The sequence below is a fragment of the Neofelis nebulosa genome, chromosome 10 (genome assembly GCF_028018385.1).
Source record: "Neofelis nebulosa isolate mNeoNeb1 chromosome 10, mNeoNeb1.pri, whole genome shotgun sequence".
NCBI classification, from domain to species: domain Eukaryota; kingdom Metazoa; phylum Chordata; class Mammalia; order Carnivora; family Felidae; genus Neofelis; species Neofelis nebulosa.
Window position 1 is genome coordinate 113,089,175 of NC_080791.1, and position 18,797 is coordinate 113,107,971.

Genomic DNA, 18,797 nt, shown 5'->3' on the forward strand with positions numbered 1-18,797 from the left:
GCTCAGTTCTCCTTTCCCAGGAGGAAAATGTGGCCTCACACGGGTGTATGCGGCAGAAACGGGAAAGGGGAATTTGAAAGCCCTTGTAGACGCCCTTCTGCAAAATTGGAGCCACTGTTTCTCAAACTTACGCCACGTGCTGTGAAATTGTGGCTGCTTAAAGGTTATTTACGACGTGGAAGCCGACGCCGTATCCGTGAACTCCTCATACTCTGTTAGGTGAAAATGCATTGATGTAAATGGCGCTGTGATTGGATCTTTCATTCGTGTGTGGTTTTGTGACCTCATCCGTGAATTATTTGGCAAGTTCGGGCTCACGGAGTTCTGCAGGTCTTTCAAATACTGACCCGTCTCATGATAAACTCTGTCAGCGTCTGTCTCTATGTCACATTTGTTAACGTCACCGCGAATCTCCTCAGAAAACCGTCTCTTTGAACTTGCTGCACGCGACGTAGTCGGCAGGCTTATATGGTTTTCAGAATCGTAACTGTTTCCTCGAAAGCCCACACGGGACCACTGGTGATAAAACCGCTAGATGTTTTCCTTGAAATGACAAGGTCACTTTGCTCCCCTGAGAAAATTCCCTCCAGCTCTCCGACCCTGAAGAGTCCAGAAAAGACGGTGATCCATCGAATACACAGGGCCGGAGTTGTTGGGTCGTCGGCCCCAGCAACTGCACCGAGCTCGTGCCTGAGAAAACCACCGCACGTGGACATACAGTGGGATGTGTACGTGTGTGCACATGTGCCCCGTTCGACCACGGCCAACACAGGAAGTCACGTCCTCCTGATTTCACGACGTGAAGACTTCTCACCGCTCCCATCAGGGATCCAGGACGTTCCTGAGCGAAGCCGGCTCCTTCAACAATCGATGCACGGCCGTGACAGTGACACAGAGCACGTCACCAGAGCGTGTCCCCTGGCCGTTTTACCCACCACCGCGTCTGTGTCCGTCGGGGCAAAGGTCAGCAGAGCTGCTCCGGGAGAAACCCCGAGGCTTGAGGCGAGTATTCGACATTTTAAATATTTTAGCACCAGGGACACCTGGGTGGCTCAGTCGGTTAGGCGTCTGGCTTCGGCTCAGGTCATGATCTCACGGTTCATGAGTTCAAGCCCCACGTCGGGCTCTGTGCTGACAACTCGGAGCCTGGAGCCTGCTTCGGATTCTGTGTCTCCTTCTCTCTCTGCCCCTCCCCCGCTCATGCTCTGTGTCTCTCTGTCTCTCAATAATAAACTTTAAAAAAAAAATAAAAATAAAAATAAAAATAAATAAATATTTTAGCACTTTTTTTTTTTTTTTTTTTTTTTTTTTTTTTAGCTGTCAAGCATTCATAGAAACAGGACCTTCTTCCGTAATTAGTTGCGGCCGATATGACACTAATACGAGACATTCGGCCGTATCTGTAGATTTGTCCAGATGGATGTGAAGTTCGGGTACTAACTCCGTCTTTATGTTGAGGCCAGATCTTTAATTTAGCGAGTTACTGTGTCACTGGAAAATGGGGAGCGCCAGGGTTCCCCTTCCTGACCCATCACGCCACGGGCATTCTGCAGGGTTGGGGGGAGCGGGGAAGGGAGATGAAGGCCAGCGGCCAGCAGGTGAGAACAGACACCTGCAGTGTTTCCTCAAAAGAAGTGGGGACAGTGCAGGCAGGGGAGGCAGGTTCTCAGAGCGGCACTGGAGGGCGGGACCCAGGGCCCAGAGCCGACCATGAGCCCAGGGAGGGCGAGAGGGTCTGCGTGCTACCGGGAGGGAAGGGGGCAGTGAAACATCCCACAGAGAACCCCCCTCCTTCCCCACCTCGCCTCCCAGCCCCACGTGGCCCTGCCTGCGGCCCCTCGTCCAGGGGCAGGCTCACCTCACTCTGTGCCGGAGCGGACTGTTCCAGAAGGGATCCAGAAGCAGGACCCTCGGAGAGACCGGCGTGCAGGGTTCAGCAGCCACGCTGTTGAGAAACAAAAACCCTGCCACATCGCCCGCCAGGAACCTGAAGCGTGGTCCCGGGGGGTGGGCCCAGGCACCGAACCCTAACCTTTCCGGGCCGTCCCGCTGTGCGCGTCTGGGTCCCGGTCCCCTCTCCTCGCAAGGACCCCGGTCACACGGGATCAGGGCCCACCCCGGTGACCCCACGATGCTTCGAAGAGTCGCCTCCGTGAAGACCCACCTCCAGATACAGTCCCGTCTCAGGTGCTGGGGGGTCGGGACGCTGGCGGGCGAATTCCGAGCCAGAGGCTACACGGGGCTTGCTGAGCACAAACACGGGGCTGCCTTCCAGGCGCCCAGAAGCTGCGGCCGACGGTTGCGGCACCGTCGACCGTAAGCACGTCATTGTCAGAGGCGCAAAACCAAAGGCGCGTGAGCAGATGCATGGCCTCAGAGATGGTCCAGAGAAGGGCTCGGAGGTCACGCGTGCAAGACCGGACCCGGCGTGTTTTCTGTCGTCCGCAAAGCTAAGGGAAGTGTCTCGAAGGTCCTCTCACACTTGCAGTAACAGCGCGGTCCGTGAGGCGGCGTTTGGAGAGCTGCGGGGTGCCTGTCGACGTGGAGCGAGCGGGTTGCAACTCAAATAGTCACAATAAATAAACAGAATAACAGTAATTTGAAAACGGAAGCGGGACACACACGTACAGACGGAAGAGACCGGGCTTCCCATCGACAAATAAATCAAGACCCCTGTTGCCAGGCCCAGGTGGCTGACGGGCCACAAGAGTTGTCTCGACTCCTGGCCTAATCTGTTCAAACCGCACTTCCGGTTTCTGTCCTCGAGGTCCGCATCCGAGCGGCCACAGAACCTGGAGCCTGAGCCGGGGTTCTGGAAGCCGCAGGGGAAATAAACGGGAGCCCCACGTGGCAGGAAGTCGCTGTCGTACCTGCAGTGGTTACCCTGTAATGTCCAGAGTCCCACAGACCCTTCTAGAGCCAAGGAAAAGGGTGTGAAACTGATCAACCCGTTTTTGGTTTTTTTTTTTTAGTATTTTAAAAAATGTTTATTTTTGAGAGAGAGTGTGTGTGTGAGCAGGCGAGGGGCAGAGAGAGAAGGAGGCACAGAATCGGAAGCAGGCTCCAGGCTCCGAGCCGTCGGCACAGAGCCCGACGCGGGGCTCGAACTCACGAACCGCGAGATTGTGACCTGAGCCGAAGTCGGACGCTTGACCGACTGACTGAGCCACCCAGGCTTCCCCATTTATTTATTTTTGAGAGAGAGAGAGAAAGAGAGGGAGGGGCAGAGAGAAATGGAGACAGAGAATCCCAAGTAAACTCCACACTGTCAGTGCAGAGCCCGACGCGGGGCTCGAACCCACGAACTGTGAGATCATGACCTGAGCCGGAGTCGGATGCATAACCGACTGAGCCGCCCAGGACCCCTAACCACACCTACTATTAAGAAATGCACACAGTCTCTCGTTCTGTAGAGGCGAGGCAGAGTATGGGACCATCTACAGTTTTCATCCTGAACCATCCTTCCTCGAGGATTCAGGGTTGACTGGGAAGTTTCCGGAACATATTTTTCAGTTGCAAAGCATGACGCGTGATGTGCGTTGCTTGTGGAAAACCAAACGTGTGTATCTGAACTGGGAAGGAAGGGGGGCTGAAGCTGGCCGCTCTCGGGGGAAGTGTGTCCGTCCGTGGAAGCCTCGGACCCGGGTCTGGCGTTACCTCCTTGCTGGTTACGCGGGTCCGCGAAACGTGGCGGCGTCCACAGATCTGAACCCAGACGTGGAGGGAGCGCCTGTGCCCTTCACGCGTACGACGTGTCCTCTGTGCCTGCTAGGTCCCCAGCAGCCCCCCGCCCCATGCAGTCCGTCGCTGGGACCACCGCAGGTCAGAGGGAGGGAGGTGAGAACTTCCGACGTTTAAGGAACTTTCTCTCCTTCTTCAGTCTGCGTGCCTGGGACCCCGTCGGCACTAGAATTTAGATGTCCTGCAATCTCCTCTGTGTCACAGGTGCTGTCCCCAACCAGCACGCTCCCTGCTGCTGGCGGGGTGGGGGCGGGGCGCATGCCCTCGCGCACTCCTGGGGGCACAGGTACCCGCCGGGCGCTCCTGGCTTCAGAGGGCTCCTGCTCGCGCACTGGCTTTCCACGCCTCTTCTGTCTCCTGGGAGCCTCTTCTGGGAGCTGTCCCTTTTCCCACGTTCACGGGGCCCCCGACAGCCTGTGTTCTGGCTCCTGGGGTGAGGCTGGGAGCGGGTCCTGTGTCCTAGGCAAATGCTCTCACCCTCTCCTATCCAGACAAAAGTGCCATCCCCGTGATCAGGAACCTTCAACACCCAGGCCCACGGTCTCTCCAGACTTCTGCCTGAATGTGGGTCGGAAGGGCCCTGGCTTTATGTTGTGACAAACTTGGTTGTGGTCCTGGTGGCCAGGAGAGCAGGTGTGGGCAGATCCTGGGAACTCGGGGGGGCCCGGGCTGTCTTGTAGGGTAGAGACCCCTGCGTAGCCTCCCGGTGCTCTGATCAGAGCGTGCGGGGAACCTGGGAATTCACGATTTGGGGGCACATCACCCCAATGTCCCCTTCCAAGTCAGAGTCCCATTCTGTCCCAGTGTGGTCCCTGATCCTGGCACGGCTGGCCTGCCCTGATGGGGAGTTTCATCTCTGGAGCTCAGATGCCAAAGGTCCTGGGTCTGAGACCCCCATTTCTGTGCCCCGGGCTGCAGAGGGGAGGGCCTTCCACTCACCAACTAGCTTTGGCTACTCGGCTTTCAATGCTTCCTTTAAGTGGATTGTGGATTTAATTGCAGGTTTATCCCTCAGCCTTTCGCAAATATGACTGGATAGAAACAGCCCCCCAGCCACACTGTGTACAGATTCTGCCCCCGCCGCCCCCCATTTCTCAGACACCTGACACGCTGCACCAACAATCCATCCTGTCCAGGGTCCCACCCACTGCCGGGAGGTCTCCCGATTACGCTGCAGTCTGGCCGGCAGGCAGCGGGTGACCCTGCTCCAAACCCCGTTCCCAGCATTGGCTCCCTGCCACAGCCCTGGTACCAACTGTGGCCGCCTGGGGTCCCTGGGGAAGCAGGCTCTGTGACAGAGGGCAGCGTGTAGGAAGTTCCTCAGGGGGTGCTCCTGGGGAAGGAGGGGGAGGGGAGGGAAGGGGAGGGAAGGGGAGGGCACGGCAGGAGAGCTGGAATATTCTGCAGTCTCCACAGAGGCCACAGCTACAGGCAGCTCAGAAGCTGGGTGGGCCCCCTCAGCGGTGCCTTGATTGGAACAGGAAGGCTAGACTTTGCCCCCAGGGCCACATGCAGGCCGCCTGGAGACGGGCATGACCTTGGGGCGGCACCCTCTCCAGCTGGGTCTGTGTGTAAGGGGCTGACGGCTGGTCAGGGAGACAGTGCTGCATCCCGGGAGGGGTCTGGGTGGTGCATAACATCCACCTCAGGGTCTGCCTTAAAGAACCGAATCTTAAAATCTGACCACCAACAGGGGCGCCTGGGGGGCTCAGTCAGTTGAGCATCCGACTTCGGCTCAGGTCACGATCTCACAGCTCGTGAGTTCGAGCCCCGCGTCGGGCTCTGTGCTGACAGCTCGGAGCCTGGAGCTGCTTCCGATTCTGGGTCTCCCTGTGTCTCTGCCCCAGACCCACTCGTGCTGTGTCTCTCTCTGTCTTCAAAATAAAACATTAAAAATCAAAAAAAAAAAAAAAAATCTGACCACCAGCACTTTAAAGCAGGTGTGGGACACCTCAGCCACATTCTGTCCCCCCTCCCCAGCCCCTTCCTACATTTCTCCATCGCACTCAGATAGTTACACTCACTGCCTCAAACTCCATTACTTTTCTCTTGTTTTCCATTGGTTTTTAAGGCTGTCCTTGTTCCAATAAGTTGATTCCATGATCCCCCAACGGGTTGTAACCTGTAGTTTGGAAAGCACCCTCGTATGCTATTACAATTGCATCGTCCCTGTGTGTCCCCTACCAGGCTCTCTAGGGCGGGGCTCGACTTCGAAACCCCGGCGCCCCGTTCACCGCATGGCACCCAGCAGAAGTGCATCAGTATTTTAACATCTAAGTTCCTAAATCTAATCTAATCTAAATTCCTAAAACCTAATCTGAGAGTTCTTCCCCGGGACACGCAAAGAGACGTAACGTTGTGATGAAGCGTGAGAGCCCACGGGGCGGGGGCCGTGTGGTCAGTCCCCTAAATCCTGCAGACAGCCTGACCAGGAAGGCGGGGCTCCGGAGCCCAGGGGCCCATCCACGGCGCCGTGACCACCGCTCAGCCTGGCTTCCTGGCGTCCACCCCGCCCCTCAGGAGGGCTGGCGGTATACGCGTGCTTTCTCCGAGCCCATCTGAGCAACAGGAGACCCACCCCCGACAAACACAGGCACCCGCAGGACAAGAGGCTAGTCAAGAATACGTTTTGTAGGTGGTCTCGGGCCAAAGTTTTCAGCGAGGTCAGCTCTGCCTCTCAAGGAACGTTGGCCTGTACGGGTCACCAGAACTCACACTCTCTGTCTCTGTTTATTTTTTTAAAATTGAAGAGGAGGGACCTCTGGGTGGCTCAGTCGGTTGAACATCTGACTTCAGCCCAGGTCACGATCTCACGGTTCGTGGGTTCGAGCCCCGCGTCGGGCTCTGTGCTGACGGCTCGGAGCCCGGAGCCTGCTTCGGGTTCTGTGTCTCCGTCTCTCTCTGTCCCTCCCCTGCTCGAGCTCTGTCTCTCTCTCTCTCAAAAAAAAAACATTAAATAAATAAATAAGCAAATAAATATTGAAGTGTAACTGACATACGATGTCCTGTTAATGTCAGGTGTACATGAGAGTGACTCAGTATTTTTATACGTGACGGAATGAGCCCCTCGATAAGGCTGGTTGCCATCTGTCCCTTTAAGTTCCTGGAATATTAATGACTTCCTTCCCTGTGGGGCACCGTGCATCCCTGCGACTTCTTTCTTTTTTTTTTTAATTTTTTTTTTAAACGTTTATTCATCTTTGAGAGACAGAGAGAGACAGATCCTGAGCGGGGAAGGGGTAGACAGAGGGAGACACAGAATCCAAAGCAGGCTCCAGGCTCCGAGCCGTCAGCACAGACCCTGACGCGGGGCTCAAACTCACAGACCGCGAGATCGTGACCTGAGCCGAAGTCGGACGCTTAACTGACCGAGCCACCCAGGCGCCCCTCGACTTATTTCTTTTGTAACTGGGAGTTTGCACCTGTCGGTCCCCTCCGCCGTTTTGCCCACCGCCAGCCCCTCCCGCCCCCGGTAACCACCAGGGTGTTCCCTGTCTGTGTGAGTCCGTTCACGTCTCCTGACGTTTGTTGGGGCAGATTCCACGTGTAAGTGACATCATACGGAGTTTGTCTTGCTCTGTCTGGGCTCTGCTAAGATCTCATTGTCGCTAGGGCTGAATACTACTCCGTTGTGTGTATGTGGCATCTTTAACTGCTCGTCCGTCGGTGGACCCCTGGGTCTTTCCTGTGCCTTGGCTGTCGTGAATACTGCTGCAGGGACACAGAGACACTGACATCCCTTTGGGTGGGGATTTCCATTTCCTCTGGATACATACCCCACAGAGAAGCTGCTGAGTCTTATGGTCCTTCTGGGTTTTCATTCTCATTCTCTCTTTCTCTGTCTCCCCGTGTGGGTTTCTCTCTCGTTTCCTCTCTGTCTCTGTCTCACCCCCGTCCCCCAGGACATCCCCCATTCATCAAACCCAGGATCAGGGTCAGCGAGTGCTCTTGCTGGTGACAATCACGTCACCGTGGGCCAGGAAACGCACATCCTGGAGAAGGCGGAGTGTGTGAACACACATTCGCCTCTGAGTTCTGAGTTCTCGCTCATATGTCTTTCTCAACATCATTTCCTCCCGACGTTACACACGGAACCCTCAGCCGGGAGGACGCATCGCGGCCGTCTGAGGCCACACTTAGGGACATTTCCCCGTCTTGCTGTTACACACGCTGTTCCTTAATGAAATCTCGAAGACGTCGAGCCAGGTGAATCCCACACGTGTTTGAACTGTGGCATTTGGTCTCAGGGCATCTTGCTCTCGTTTGTAAGGGAGCCGTAGGTGTGTTAAGGGCTTTGTAACAGGGGGAGGTGGGAGGAGGAGAAACCCTCAGAGACGGGGTGCACCTGCCCGTGGCCGTGGAGGTTGGCTGGGGTGGGGGACGGCATCTCACCAGAGGAGGAGCCTCAATCTTTTTTAAACCCTTTTTTAATGTTTATTTATATTTGAGAGAGGAAGACGGAGCACAAGCGGGGGAGGGGCAGGGAGAGAGAGGGAGACCCAGAACCCGAAGGGGGCCCCAGGCTCCGAGCCGTCAGCACAGAGCCCGACGCGGGGCTCGAACCCACGAACCGCGAGATCACGACCCGAGCCAAAGTCGGACACTGAACCGACGGAGCCCCCCGGGCGCCCCAGGAGGAGCCTGAATCTGGATCTCAGCTCGGGTGTCCGAGAAGCCCCCCAGCCCCCGGAGCCTCAGTTTCCCCACCTGCTGAGCACGTAAGGGGCACCACTGCCCCTTGCGTCCGACCCCTCCCCCAGCCCCTGCCCTCTCGCTGTCCTGTCCCCGGCAGCTGCCTCGCTGTCTTCTGGAACCACGTCCGTGGGTCCCTCTCAGGGCCACCTGCCACGATGGTCCCTCCACAGGGGAAGCCGGCCGTGCTCTGGGCCCTCAACCACACGTGGTCTCTGCAGGCACGACCCCTCCTGAGGACAGCACAGGTAGGGGCTTTACTATCCAGAGAGGTGACGGTTCTGCTCCCTGGCCCTCTGTCCTGACCTCCGGGCCCGAGGGGGTCATGGACGGCGGGACAACCACACTCCAAGTGAGGCGCCCGGTGGAGGAAGGAGCCCGGGGGTTGTCACTCCTCGAGCAGCCTTGCCTGACGTGCGCACGGTGTTCGGGCCCCACGGTGGGACACGTAGGGTTGTCCGAGCTGGTTCTCGGGGCCCGGCCGGCTCACGAGGGACGTCCGAGACTCAGGGTCCGTGGATTCGTGTCTCAGAGCGGGACGGGTGGATGTGCAGTTGTACTAAGGGACACGGTGGGGAGAGAGCGGCCTGTGTGGGGACCACCCCCCGGAGCCGCGCTGCCTCCCGCCTCGGGCCCTCCTGCCCGCTGTCCCCTGGCTGGCCCGCCGTGCCGTGAGAGCCCCGACCCGCGTGACATCCCCTCCTGGAGCGTGGCCGCTGCTGCCGTGCCCCTCCCTCCCTGCACGACGGCCGTGATGACTCAGCACAGACTCATGTTTCCACACCCGACTCCCTGCCTGACGCGTGTCCCTTCTCCCTCGCGTCGTGTCTGGGCCTCCTGGCGGCCCTTGGCCGCGTGGGTGTCTTCTTCCCGGTCGGGTCCAGGTGTCTCTGCCTGAGGCACACGGCTGTCGGCGTCTGGGCCCTGTCCCTTCGCTTGAGCATCGCGACTTCACTCTGTCCGACTCGCTTAAAGACTTAAAGGCATGTGTCGTATTCCTAAAGGCTCTCGGCGTCTCTTGTGGTGTCTCTTTCTCCGTCCGGCCCGTTACAATCCTGTGCCGTCCTGGCAGCGGGAGCCCGCCAGGGTCTCCCCGTGACCCAGGCCTCGGCCACCACGTTCCTCCCCACGGGCGGCCTCTATGTCTCCGGCCCCTCCTGGCCTCACCCTCCACGGTGAACGGCGGGGCCAGCCCTGTCCTCAGCTCGTCCTGGGGAGCATCGGGGAGGAGCGGGGAAGGAACCTCTCCGGTGGGCGTTAGCAGACGAGGCCGAGGTGCCCCGGGACAGAGGGGCAGCTGGCACAGACCCTGTGGAGACGCCGGCTCAGCTCGGCACGGGGACCCCCCTCCCGCAGAGCCCGGGGTGGACCCGGACAAATGACGTCCCCGCTCCGAGCTGGGTGCTCCCAAAGGCGCACGCACAAACCCAGCCCTTTCTGCCCCCGCGGCTGCTGCAGCACGTAGACAGTGTCACCACCGAGTGCGGCTTCCGTGGGCCTGCAGAACAAGCCCGTGCTGCTGCTGGTGGCGGCCGGTTGTGGGGGGGCCGCTTCCCTCCCGCCCGCCACGCCCATCGGACCGGGCCGCAGCGCCAGTGTCCTGGGGCCGCGAGGCTTCCCGGCACCTGCAGACCCCAAGCATCACGGGCAAAGGCACCGCGGCTCCGTCCATCTCCCAAGGGCCAGGCTCGGTCCTTCCACAGACTTCCTTTCTGTCTCCCCTGACGTGAGGCTTGGCTCATCCGCGCCCCCCCTCGGTTCTCTGTCCACATGGCGCCCCTGCACGCGGGGCTTTGGAACCAGACTGACCTCGTTCCAACTCTGGCTCTGCCCTTCGAGGCCGTGGGGCCCCCGGGGGTAATCACACCGCGGCTCTGGTGCCTATGCTACGAGGGGAGGGTGCGGCGGGCACCCGATACACAAGATCGCTGTGAAGATGAATCAACCTTGTGAGCTCGTGGGATTTTATTTACAAGATGGATCATTACGTACACTTTATTTCAGCCGTAACGCGTTTAATTGTGTCCATTCAGGTGCGCCTGTAAAGGCTGGAGCTGACGTTCCAGGGTGTTGTTTTCTCTGTACTGGTTCCTTGCTTTAAACCCTGGCTCTCGGGGCGCCTGGGGGGCTCAGTCGGTGAAGCGTCCGACTTCGGCTCAGGTCACGATCTCGCGGTCCGTGAGTTCGAGCCCCGCGTCGGGCTCTGTGTTGACGGCTCAGAGCCTGGAGCCTGCTTCCGATTCTGTGTCTCCCTCTCTCTGACCCTCCCCCCGATCATGCTCTGTCTCTCTCTGTCTCAAAAATAAATAAACGTTAAAAAATATTTTAAGAAAAAAAATAACAAACCCTGGCTCTCTGCATCTTTTTTTTCCACGGCGAGCAAATCACAGGACCGACAAAACGTTTTTATTAACGTTGGGTTTGCGTTTGCCTGATGGGTTCTGTCCTCCTTGATGATAGGATAGCACATGATCTCTCCTCTCGGGTGTAATTTATGCGTACATTTGTAACACTGTTTGATTCCTACGTGTGCTTACGCAATCATTTGCACTTGTCCGAAGCAAGGAAGATGGGCTAAAACCTTGTGTTAAAACAGGGGGCTGTCTCTTTATTCCCGAATCCCACAGTCTGTCACTGCGTATTCTGTGATGCTGACATTTCACGAGTGTGTGGAGGAGACCCTGGCGGGGCGACAGGGCGAGAAATGCCCCCGAGGCTGTCCCCGGAGGGTCCTCACTTTCCCATTTCCATTAACTCCTTACACTTGGGGGGATTAGTTCTTTGTCTGTTGCCGGAAGTGTGAATAACATGTCTACTGCCTTCATTCTTCACTGGACTTTGCTTTTTGTTCTTAGTTCTCATAATTTTTTCATGTTTATTTATCTTTTTTGAGAGAGAGAGACAGAGCGTGAGCAGGGCAGGGGCAGAGAGAGAGGGAGACGCAGAATCCGAAGCAGGTTCCAGGCTCCGAGCTGTCGGCACAGAGCCTGACGCGGGGCTCGAACTCACGAAATGTGACATCATGACCTGTGCCGAAGTCGGTCACCTCACCGATTGAGCCACCCCGGTGCCCCTGTCATTACTACGATTACTGTTGCCCATACAGAGCATTTTGATATATTTGAATTTATCAGCCTTTTACTTATGGCTTGTGTGTTTTGAGTTGTATTTATGCAAGTCTGACATACGTAAGACAATGTAGAAACTAACCTATATTTTTTCATCATGATATTTGCATGACTTCATTTTTAAGCCTTTAGGTATTTGATCCATTTGGATTTTTCGCTAGGGGATGGTGTGAGGTGTGGACCGGACCTAAACTTTTCTTCTCAGATTTGCCAAGTACTTGATCTTGTTCACGGGTACCATCGTTGGCGGCTCCGTGGTGTAAGACCTAGTCTCGCAGCCCCCCCGAGGCGTGCCATAGGGCGTTGCTGACTCGAATCGACGTGCTGTGCCTCAGGTCTCCAGGACTCGCTCACATCCTAACAAGTTTGTGCTCCCTGGCCCCCCACCCCACCCCCGTTCTGCTCTCTGTGTCCGGGAGCTCAGCTTTTTTTAGATTCCAAACAGAAGCGTCATCGTGTGGGTCTGTCTGGCTGATTTCACTCAGCATGAGGTCCTCAAGGTCCATCCGGGTTGTCAGCAATGGCAAGACTTCCTGCATCCCCACGGCTGAAGAAGCTTCCGTTTCGCATATGCCCCTCATCTTCCTTACGCATTTGCCCCGCTGATGGCCACTGAGGCTGTTTCCACGTGTTGGCCGTTGTGAACAGGGCTGCAGCGAACACGCAGTGCGTTTAGGCTCTTACTGCTCTCCGCAGACGAAACAGTGCTCTCCGTGGTACGTGTCACAGCGTGTTTTCTGCCGACCGTCTGGTTTACCCGGTCCCGGATGGAAAGGGCGGTGGCATCTACTCCGGAGGGATGAGGAGACCGTGGCACTTGCACGCCGTGGCTGCTGTGAACTGCCCCAAGGCGGAGGCCACGAAGTGGACCTTGAAGGCAACAGGTGCACGTAACTAGGAAAACGGAATACTCACAGCAAAACCAATGGACCTCTGAACTTGGTGATGTGATTCTTCCCGGGGAATTTATAAGAGACAAACAGAAGTGGTGAAGAAAAAAGTCATCCTGACCTTTGTTAAGACGGTAACGAGGGGCGCCTGGGTGGCTCAGTCGGTTAAGCGGCCGACTTCGGCTCAGGTCACCATCTCGCGGTCCGTGAGTTCGAGCCCCGTGTCGGGCTCTGTGGTGACAGCTCAGAGCCTGGAGCCTGTTTCAGATTCTGTGTCTCCCTCTCTCTGACCCTCCCCTGTTCATGCTCTGTCTCTCTGTGTCTCAAAAATCAATAAACGTTAAAAAAAAAAAAAAAAAAGACGGTAACGAAGGCAGAGAGATGGGGCTAACCTCCAGACAGAGCGGGAGCCGTCCCCTGGGGGAGTCCCCTCTGTCTGTCTGTCTGTCTCTTTCTCTCTCTCTCTCTCTCAAAACTAAGCATTAAAAAAATTTTTTTAAGTGTTTCCAAACGTTCAAGAGGAAAGTCATTCCTATTTTCAGTGTCTGCCCCGGAGAACAGGGAGAGATGTCTCTGGGTGGCGGGCAGGGTGTCTCTTCCGGGAGACCAAGCATCCTCTTGAAGGGCTCCCGGGCTGGGAGGAACTCAGCAACTCGGGAAGGGAGGTGACTTCCATTGTGACAGCTGACTGCACTCACTTCCCCCGTAAATACGTCTCGCCCCCACTTCCTGGAGACAAAGCCTGGAGCAGAGTGAGAACCAGAGCCGGTCCCTTGAATGTGGGTTGCGAGCCCAGAATTCCCTCACCGCTGCTGGTTAACAGTGTGCCGGGAGCCCAACCAGTGCGGAAGCTTTAAAACAAATAAAGTTATAAAAAATCCGGATGGGACAAACTGTTGACGATATGGTTAAGTGGACCCCGAAGAAGGAACGGATAAATCTTAAAATTATCAAGAGTTCGGGGCGCCTGGGTGGCGCAGTCGGTTAAGCGTCCGACTTCAGCCAGGTCACGATCTCGCGGTCCGTGAGTTCGAGCCCCGCGTCGGGCTCTGGGCCGATGGCTCAGAGCCTGGAGCCTGCTTCCGATTCTGTGTCTCCCTTTCTCTCTGCCCCTCCCCCGTTCATGCTCTGTCTCTCTCTGTCCCAAAAATAAATAAAAAACGTTGAAAAAAAAATTAAAAAAAAAAAAAAATTATCAAGAGTTCAGCAAGTCGGACCGCCACATGAAACTCTTTTATGGTGATATCTTCCCCCGAAAGAAAGCAAATTTTTAAGAGCTCTAAATTTACAACCGCCTCAGAAACATTAAGTGCTTAGAAGTATTTCCACCAGCAGTGTCTTATGATCGGGAAGACTGAATCCTATCATCAAAGTACCAGTTGTCCCCAAACCGATTCTGTGTACTTCTGCACAAAACATCATGTCCCTCCTTGAAAAGCTTTTTAAAAATGTATATGGAAATGCAGATGGTCAGACATAATTAAGGCACTCTCAAAGAGCTCTGGGTAAAGTTCTAGGAACCCGGACAGCGTGGTTTATTCACAAGCATAGAAAACCTGGTCAAGGGGCGCCTGGGTGGCTCAGTCGGTGAAGCGACCGACTTTGGCTCAGGTCACGATCTTGCGGTCCGTGAGTTCGAGCCCCGCGTCGGGCTCTGTGCTGACAGCTCAGAGCCTGGAGCCTGTTTCCGATTCTGTGTCTCCCTCTCTCTGACCCTCCCCTGTTCATGCTCTGTCTCTCTCTGTCTCAAAAATAAATAAATGTAAAAAAAAAAAATGTATTAATAAAAAAAAAAGAAAACCTGGTCAATGCAGAGAGCGTCCAGTGCTGAATGGGACTCCCTCACAGAACAAGTGCGCAGAAAGGACACGCTCTGTGTACCTGGCACCAGGACTCTGGGCTTCCACAGAGAAAACCCCACCACGGCTCTCCTCTCCCCCATACACAAAACTCAGTTCCAAGAGGAACTGAGAGCTACACAGCTTTTGGAGGCAATATAGCTCTAACGCTGAGGAGGGAGTGGTGCCCTACACAAGATATAAAAGCCCTAAGAAGAGAAGAAAAGTATGGATGGATTTGAATATTGTCAAGGGCAGGCTTCATTTCAACCAAAGACGCAACAAATAAACTGAAACACTAAACTGTGTAGTTCCAGAATATACTTTTTTTGAGTCTTTTAATTTTTATTTGAGTTTTATTTTTTTAATGTTTAGTTTAGTTTTGAGACAGAGACAGAGGTGAGCAGGGAGGGGCAGAGAGAGACGGAGACACAGAATCGGAAGCGGGCTCCAGGCTCCGCGCCGTCGGCACAGAGCCCGACACGGGGCTCGGACCCGCGAACTGTGAGATCGTGACCTGAGTCGAAGTCAGACGCTTAACCGACTGAGCCACCCAGGTGCCCCTAGTTGTTTTTTTTTTTAAGTAAGCTCTATACCCAACATGGGGCTCGAACTCAACGACCCCAAGATCAAGAGTGACACGCTCTTCCTACTGCGTTAGCCAGGCACCCCAAGAATATACTTACAGTGCAAATAAGCAACAAAGGTTTTTTTTGCCCCAAATCTATAAAGACTTCCCTTAAAACAGTCAGCAAAGTGTATTGGTTCCTGACAAACCGCGCTGCAGGAAGATGGAACTAGGTGGGTCTCTATTAATTGTGGCTGTGAGCATTCACTATCGAAACAGACAATAAGGAAGGAAGACACATCATCTTCGGAAACCAATCCAGATAGAGTATAAACGTCCGTGTCCGCGCCACGGAACGGTAGAAAACGACGACGTAAGAGGTCGTCTTCGCCTGTTTCCTGTCGGAAAACATCCTCCTTAAATACGATGCAAAAATCAAGAAGCTTCGAGAGAGGAAACACCGCGGCGGGGTGGAAAGCCAAGCCACGGGCTGTGAGAGCCACTGGGGGTAGACACAGATGAGACGGGACGGCCCCTGAGCATCAAGCAGGACAGCAGCGCCCCGAGGGCACAGGCAGACGGGGGAGGGGGGGGGTCCCCGCGGTTACATCCTCGGGGAGGCTGCCGAGGGAGCCCGGGGGCCACGGGAAAGTGCGCACGGGTCCCTGGGCACTGGGGGCACTTGTCAAGGTTGCTGGGATAAGAGAAGGCTCGTAAGGATGTGTTGTCTCACTCCTTTTCCTCCAGGTGTGGGATTTGCTGCCCTGAGGTTTTTACATTGCAGGGAAAGTGTGTGCTATGAGCTCACAGCAGGTTTGTGGAGGTGAAAATGCATATTGTGAGCCTCAGGGCAGCTGTTTAGAAGGCGAAGCGTATAGATATAGCTCCCAGGACAGTGAGAGACCCACAAGTATGTCCAACTGACTTCCTGCAGTGTTTTCAGCCAGTGGCCCCGGAACCAGTAGACCTCCGTAGGCAAAAAATTAATAGAAACTAGCCTCCACCTCATACCTTAGATTAAAAAAAAAAAATAGCTCCAAATGGATCAAAGACTTTAAAGGAAAAACTGTAAATCTTTTAGGAGAGAAGCAGAGGAGAAATCCGGGGGACCGAGGGCTCTGTGAGCGATTTTGGACTCAACACCAAAGCACAATCCATCAAAGGGCAAGCCGGTCCACTAGATCCCACGCTTGCCCCCGCAAAACACGTGTCTAACAAAGGCCTTGTGCCTGGAATTCAGAACTCTCAAAATTCAACAGTTAAAAAAAAAAAACCAGTGCAGGGGCGCCTGGGGGGGCTCTGTCGGTGAAGCGTCCGACTTCGGCCCAGGTCACGATGTCACAGTTCGTGAGTCCGAGCCCCGCGTCGGGCTCTGTGCTGACGGCTCGGAGCCCGGAGCCTGCTTCGGGTTCTGTGTCTCTCTCTCTCTGCCCCTCCCCTGCTCGCACTCTGTTTCTCTTAAAAATAAAGAAACATTAAAAAAAATTTTTTAAGGTGCAGATGTAAAGACTACAGATGAAAACAGCAGCATGTGAGACGCAAAGGACCAGGGTTGATGGCCGATCAGATGCTGCCGAAGCAAAGCTAGCAAACCCGAGGAAAGGGCAGAGAAGAACTCATCTTGGAAAAAGTAAGAAGGGCATCAATGCACTGAAGGCAGCAGGTGGACTGATATACCCCGCCCTCCCCCCCGCCAAGTCCCCGAATGAGGCCAGGGCGGGGGAGACAAAAGGTAAATGTTTCCAAAGCGGAGGACAAGTTACAAACACCCTAGACCTAAGACACCCCAGAAAATCCCCCCGTGTTTGGGAACGAAACAGCACACATCTCAACAGTCCATGTGTCCCAGAAGAAATCAACAGAGAATTTAGAAAGTATTTTGAACAGAATAGACATGAAAACAGAGAACAGTATTTGTGGGATGTCCCCTGATGAAAACAGAAATGCATAGCATCCGTTGCCTTGCAGGTAAGGAAGAAAGGTCTCAGACCCAAGACCACAGCAGCCCCCTGAGATTTCAACCTTTTCTCCAACGGTTGCGAAGAGAAGCGAGTAGGCGTGTCCGCGCTGGATGCCCCGGGGACGCCCGCTCGATGCTTGTTGTCAGACGCGCGTACCCTGTGCCTCCGCCCCGATCCGAGCTCCTTCTGCTGAAAATCTCCCCCACGCGCAGCCCTCCTACACGCACCAGGTGAGAGGCCTCGGGAGGGCTGGCCCTGCCCAGGCCTGGACCTCGGGCTCCGGCCTCCGGCGCTAGGGGAGAATGAGTCACCCTCGCGCGAGCCCCGGTGCGGGTGGCGTCACTGCAGCCAGAGCTGACGAACACACGGTCGGTCCTCGCACTGGGCTCCGTAGGAAGAGAGCCAGCCGCGCGGGGACGGGCACGCGTGACGTGTGTGCACGGCTTAGAGGCCCTATGTGCTACCGGCCCTCCTGCAGATGCTCGGGATGCACCGTCTGACGGAGAACAGACTCTTCTCTGGCCCCAGGACCCCCCCTTCATCACCCACCCACCGTGTCCGGACGTTCCGTGGGCTTCTGCCCGAAGCGAGCAGCGCAGAGGCGGCAGACGCATTTTTTGAAAGGATGGTTCCGGGTTGAACTTCATTCGTAGATGGTTTCCAAAGAGCCGCAGGCGACTCTCCCTCGGGTTAGATGGAGGGGCGCTAAAGTCACCGTAGTCACACATGTCCTGCGCCCGCGTCCCCGCCACGGCACCAAGCCAAGCATCTGGAAGAAGGGCCTCGTGTGCAGAGCCTGCCGCCTCTTCTGTTTGGAGCCGGACCCCGTACAGGGGTGGCCCCCAGCTCCCTCCACCAAGTGACAAGCCTGGCCGTGGGCGACGCAGCCCGAGGCCTGGATTCACCCCTGCGGCAAAGGGCAGCTGAGCAAGCCGGGCCTCTGTGGACTCCAAGAGACTTGCTTGAAATTAACGAGACAGCCGGTTGATCGACCCATGGAAACGAATGGAAGAGAGCACGATGCCTTTCACTCGCGGCCTGTAAGGGCTCAGCGGCCGCAGAACAGAACTGAGACCGTCTGGCCCAGCAAAGCGCCGGGGACTCGGCCCGGCCTCAGGGAATCCGGCGTGAGGGTCTCAGACCTGCGGGGACGTCCACATCGTGCTCACGGCAGTTAGGACAGGAGCGCGTGGGAGCCGCTGGAAGGCCGCGCGGTTCCCTCCCGACCCGCGTCGGCTGGGGGGGCCCGGCCGGACCCCCGTCTGGAGGTGGACGCGGGATGGACGTCGGCTTCTCCCGGAGCCCCTCCTCTGTTCCGAGGCTGCCACCGGGAACGGAGTGCCCCAGAGCCGGGCAGGCCGGGGGGCGGGGGGTCACGAGATGCAGACATAGGAAGTCTCAGATAAAGGCCTGGCTCCGGATTTGCAAGTGGCCTCCACACGGGAAGACCCAAGGGGCCCAGGGGACTTGGTCACTGCCTGGCAGGACGCCGTCCAAAGCGGAGGTGCCTCCGGCACTCCCTGACCCCAGGCGGGACTTTGGCCTCCGGGGATCCTGGCCTCTGGGGCACCAGCTCCTCGAGAAGACGGCCCAGGTAACCGGAAAGACGGAGCCGCCTCCTTTCATCTCACGCCTTCTTAACCCAGGGGTGTATTTTCCTGCAACGTCCAACCTCAGGATTTGTGCCGGGGGGGGGGGGGGGGGGGGGGGGCTGACGAGGGACAGGACGGGAGGGGTCCCTTAGAAGCGGTGTGAGAGTAGCAGGACACCCAGGGCTGACCTTGGACCTCCTTGGTTCTTCTGATTCAACAGCTTAACTCCTACGCCCACGTTTATTTCTTTTTTTGTTTAATGTTTATTTTTATTTTTGAGAGAGACAGAGAGAGAGAGAGAGAGAGTGTGGGGGAGGGGCAGAGAGAGAGGGAGACCCAGAATCCGAAGCAGGTGCCAGGCTCTGAGCTGTCCGCACAGAGCCCGAT